This window comes from Rhizophagus irregularis, chromosome 5 (assembly GCF_026210795.1).
Source record: "Rhizophagus irregularis chromosome 5, complete sequence".
Taxonomy (NCBI): domain Eukaryota; kingdom Fungi; phylum Glomeromycota; class Glomeromycetes; order Glomerales; family Glomeraceae; genus Rhizophagus; species Rhizophagus irregularis.
The window spans coordinates 1,867,624-1,873,623 of NC_089433.1; positions in this window are offsets into that span (position 1 = coordinate 1,867,624).

Here is a 6,000-nt window from a genome sequence, read left to right on the forward strand (position 1 = left end):
TTGAAGAAAGAAATTAATTGGAAGAAGCTGAATCAGCTTGTTCCAGGGGAGCACCACCAAGGGAGCCAATGAATTGCTTGATATGACCAGTAAGTTGGTCCTATTTACTTTTAATAGCGACACGACTATTTTTGAGATCATTAATTTCTTCTTGTGTGGAGGAGATGGGAGTAAAAGGAGGAGCATTTGGAGAAAGGTGAGAAGAAGGAGGTGATGTGTCAGGAACAATAGTGAATGTAGGCGAAGGTCGCGTTAAAATACTTTTGGGAGGCAGCGAAGATTTAGCGGAAGACAGAATATTAAGAGGAACATGAGTTACAGGGGCATCTTCTTGCATGAGGTCCGGTTCAGGTTCATTGGGTATAGGGAGTGGATCAAGGCCAAGGTGTGATTCAATACGAGTCATCCGTTGGTCAGCAAGTTCAAGAGCGGAGATGCGTTTGTGAAAGTTAGCAACTTCACATTGTAATTCTCGTAAAAGGTTTAGAATGTTGTTAGCATCATCAGGAGATAATGCAAAGTTAGGAGTTTGTCGGGGTAAGGGACGTGCTGTAGAACGAGAGGAGGAAGAAAAGGAGACAGATCGTTCTTTACTATTATGGCGGGCACGTTGAGAAGTATTGGGAGGGGGTTTGTTATGATTACTATTATCATTATTAGTGCGGTCATGGGAAGCGTTATTGGCTCGTCCAGAATTGGAAGCAGATCGATCTTTAGATTTGGAGCGAGATCGAGAGCGAGAACGTGCATTGGCAATATTAGAATTGGAGCGAGGTTGATTAACATTGAATCGTTCTTTGAGTTTTGCAACAGGGTCGCAAGTGCGGCTTCTACCTCTGGTTTGTTTGAGTGGGCAAAAATTAGGAGCACAACCTAGTTTGCCACATCTGTGACAAAGTTTATTAGTATTATCGGGGAGGACCAGAAAAGCACTTTGCCTTGGAAGCTAACAGTCTGTTCCATAGCAGCATCCATGGTTTCTTGGGAGTTGAAGGTGACATAGGCCCATCTTTTGGGTTTGTAGGAATTTAAAGAAAGAGGAACATTGACAGCTTTTGCACCAAAATCGCGTGTAAGAGGAGCCAAGTTGATATCCTTAACATTGGGAGGAAGTTGAGTGAGGGTGGCAACGTATTGACGGCGCGCAGCCTTTTGATCCACAGTATAGAAACATGGAGTAATTCGGAGACAGGTGGAGAAACAGTAAACAGCCCATTGGTCGGTAAAACGAGCAATTGAATCGGCGTGATCATACACAATACGGGCTTGCTGGACTTTAGCATTAGGCCTGGAGAAGAGGCGACAAGAGGTAATATTACCAAATTTTTTGAAATAGGCCATGAGGTTGTCCTTTTTGATAAAGAAAGGGATATCGGTAACTTGGATAGCCTGGAGATCTTCATTGGATCGGAGTTGGCGAGGGTCATGGGCATGAAAGATTAAGTCAGGGAACTCAGGATGGGTGGAACCAACGCACAAATCGCGTGCTTCAGCGGTATGGAAGTGGATAACGAGGCGTTTAGCCTCACCAGAACCTGTCATACAAGCTTTTCCAGTGAATGACTCGTACGTTTCTAAGAAAAGGTTATTCACAGCCTCAATAAGGGCTTTATTGGTAGGGAATTTCTTGAGTGATTCAGGGGCAGCATTCGGCGCAGCCGCAGCCTGAAAATCATCTCTGGTTATGGCAAAGGTCACCACTGGATCTGGGGTTTGATCGCCATCAGGAGCACCATTAGTATTCAAATTGGGCGACGCGTTAGGGGGTTGTTGCAAGTCTTTGTTTGAAGGTGCATGCATGGACGCGTCCACATTTCCAGAAGACGCGACGTGACTGGGCGCAGTTGGCACAGCAGATCTTTTCGGGGAGGAGGCCAAAGTATTTTCGCCAGAGATATTTTGTTGAGGAGAAGAGGAAGGTCCATCTACTCCAACGTCAGCCGTCTGGTCATCGGCAACGTAGTCTTCTTCCATAGAATTTTCGGTAATCGTACGATTACGTTTCTGCTGGATAGTGTTTTCGCCATCGGAGCTTCGAATTATCGGAGTTGTTATTATTTTTCCGTTCTTGACGGGAAGCTTTCCTACTGTTAGGGTTATGGCTTCCGCGCCTTCTCGCTATTAGGACATAGTAGAGGGCTTCGAGTTAATATATAAAATATAAAATTTTATTAGTAGCTTGTATTATTTTTTAATAATAAAAAATTAATTTCGTCAGAAAATTTCGTTTTTGAAAAATTCACTGGTCAAAAACCAATATATTGGGTAGCAGATATGTATCAGATATGTACCCGATATGTGTAGTATTAATGCAGAAAATCGGGTACCCGATATGTGTAAGATATATGTAAATATATATATCATATATATATCGGGTACCGATATATATATGATATGTAAATAATATGTAGACGATATATATATTTACACATATCTTACATATATCGGGTACCCGATTTTCTGCATTAATACTACACATATTGGTAGGGATGGTAAAGTCCTAAGTCCTGGACCTAAAGACCTGGTCCTAGGACCTGGTCTGCAGATCTTTAGGTCCAAATTTTGGACCAGAAGCGGACCAGGTCCTAAAAAGTCCTAGCCAATAAGGTTATAAGAGATCTATATGTTTAAATTATATATGTATAATTTGCTGTAAATTTGATTTTAAGTAATTATAAATTATAAAAAAGTGCACTGCAATATTGCAATACAATTTTTATATTATTAAAATCATATAAAAAATGAGTTGCGATATTGCGATTCACATTTTTATATTAATATCAATATAAAAAAGTGAATCGCGATACCGCAACTCACTTTTTTTATATAAAATCAATATAAAAAAGTGAATCGCGATACCGCAACTCACTTTTTTTTATATAAAATCAATATAAAAAAGTGAATCCCGATACCGCAACTCACTGTTTTTATATAAAATCAATATAAAAAAGTGAATCCCGATACCGCAACTCACTTTTTTTATATAAAATCAATATAAAAAAGTGAATCCCGATACTGCAACTCACTTTTTTTATATAAAATCAATATAAAAAAGTGAATCCCGATATCGCAACTCACTTTTTTTGTATTTAATTATTACTAAAATTCATAAAATCTATAAATAACTTAGTCAGGACCAGGTCCAGGACTGGTCCTAACAGGACTGGTCCGCAGGTCCGTTCAATAGGACTTATAGGTCCTAGGACCAGGACCGGATCAGGACCGACCTAACCATCCCTACATATCGGGTACATATCTGATACATATCTGCTACCCGATATATTGGTTTTTGACTAGTTCCCGGGATTTTGTCAAGAAACAACTCAAACGTGAATGCTGCTCCTTCGCTGCAACCATCCGCCCTGCAAAGCTCTCATCCAAACAAGTTGTTTATTTACATAATGCTGTCCTTATACCGAAACTTGAATACCGGATGCAAGTTACTCACTTGTCTGAATCTGACTGCCACCTAATAACGAGAAGTATACGATCTGTTGTAAAGCACAAAGCAAATTTTTCTCGCTCTTTACCAAATCCCATTTTATTTTTATCTCAAGCCTTGGGCTTGATAAATTTATTTGCTCATCAACGACAATGTCATATTACTAATTTATTTTTAATGGCTAATTCTTCCTTTTCTTTTATTCAATCTCTTTTTATTTATAGATTGAGTTTGATTCAATATAATTTTTTAATTCCTATTTCTCCCCTTTTAATTAAGGATTGGTCTATATGGTCTTCTCTTTTTTCTTTTAAGAAAGATTATATCGCATGCACTATTGCTCTCTTATTCTCTACTCCTTTTCGTTTGCTTCATACTCAACTTTCGAAGCTTCCGAACCTGACTTTGATGGATGGACGCGTTCCCTTATTTGAATGCATGACACCTAAAGCGTTTAAAGCCTATTTCCCTATTTTGCGAAAATGGCATTTGTTTTATCTATCTCAGCTTGTTACTCCCCAAGGGACTCATTTAATTTCTTGGAAAGCCTACTATGACAATTTGGTTGGACGACGTGGCCCTGGCCGTATCCCTTATTGGTACAAAGATATTCAACAAGCTACCACTATTCCCGACTCCAATAATCGTTTGATGGATCAGTTTAATTTTACGCCTACGATTGACTCTTCCTTTTATGATTTGACTCTTTGTTTATCTTCTCCTCCTACTACAAAAAATTGGATTGTCACGTTAGACGACTACGGTTCCCCCATCTTTGGCAAACAACTTTTAGTTCAAGCAAGTCGTGGTACTTGTTCTATTGTTCACTGGGTCTCTCCTGATTGTGAATCTTCGCCTGGTGATCTCATTAGACTCTCTCTTTGCCCTGGTTGTGCTGCTCATACTCCTTTGCCTCCTTCCAAAAAACGGAATGCTGATTTAACCCTTTGTACGCCTACGGTTTCTCTACAACATTCGCTTATTCTGCCCACCATCAATGAGCGCATTAGACGTAATACTTCTGCAGTATCCTCTCCTTTTACCTGGGCTGATATCGAAGATGGTGTCCGTCTTTATTACAGTCGATTGGATTTTGATTTTGACTCTCCTCCTGATGATATTGTTGAAGTTTCCGCTCCTCTTATCACTATTGAATCCTCAGCTGTTGCTGTTTTTGCAAATTCGCCGTTGGTTGTGTCTTCAGACTCACGTTATATCTTTTTTACTGATGGGTCTCTTATTAATCTAGGCACTCCTAATGTTTCTATGGGCTGGTCTTGGATGCAAATCGTACCTGATGCTGGTTTTCCTAATTCCATTGCTACTTATGCACATGGCATCATTCGAGATAATCCTTCTTCTTCTCGTGCTGAAGCTGCCGCTATTTACGCAGTTTTAACCATTTCTCCTCGCGACTCAGAAGTTACTATTTATACTGACTCGCAAACTGCCATTGATGGCCTTCGAAGTTGCTCTTCCTATGTCTACTCAAATAGCCGCCTTTACTACAAAACAACAAATTTTGAGCTTTGGGCCATTATTGAACGAACTATCCTTACCAAGAATTTGACAGTTCTTCCTGTTAAAGTTAAAGCTCATTCTGGCAATTATTTGAACGATTTTGCTGACTCCCTGGCCAATACTGCCCATACCGCATCATCCAGTATTTTGATTTCTGGAATGGACCTTGCCTCTGCCCATGATTTCGTCTTGACTTACGACAATGACGCCGTTTGTGAATCTAATCCACGACACCTTCTTAAACAGTATTATCAAACGCAGTTAATGCGTGATTTGTTAAATTTAACGCGATTTCACTTTATTTCTTTATTATTATCTAATATAGAATATATTGTCGACTGGGAACTTACTTGGTTTACCTTGAATTTCAAGCCTTCTCATGATGCATCTTTTACTCTTGAGCATGCTTCAATACACTTAACCTTTAAATTCAAACTTTTCTTGGACGACTTACCTACATTGGAAAAGCTTAAGCGGACTCAACCAGACTTATACATGGACGAATTAACTTGCCGTTCTTGTATCGATCGCATGGAAGACCTGATGCACCTTTTTATGTGCAAAAAACGTCGTCTACCTATGCAACAAATTCTCCAATCTTATCAAAATCATTTGATTTCTAAAATTCAAGAAGCTGGAAAATTGGCTGATATTGATCCTACTCCCTTTATTGCTAAACTCACTTCTCTTTCATGCTGGTCCTTTTCTTCTACAAATTGGTCATCTTACGCCCTCGTCCGTGGTTGTTTACCTACACTTTTTATTGACATCTTAGTCGATTTGTCTATTCCAAGATTCTCTGCGATTAAGGTTATCGCTGCTATTCATAATAATTTTGTCCAAAAATTCAGAAAACGAATTTGGAATCCGCGTTCTTATGAGAAAAGTAGATGGGAAAACGCGATGAATATTACTTATAAGTTGAAAACTACTCCGAAGCCTTCTAATTTGCCATTGTCATCGTACATACCTTACTCATCTTTACCACCTCCGACCCTACACGATTTACGTGACTCCGGAACCGATTGGTTGAAGAA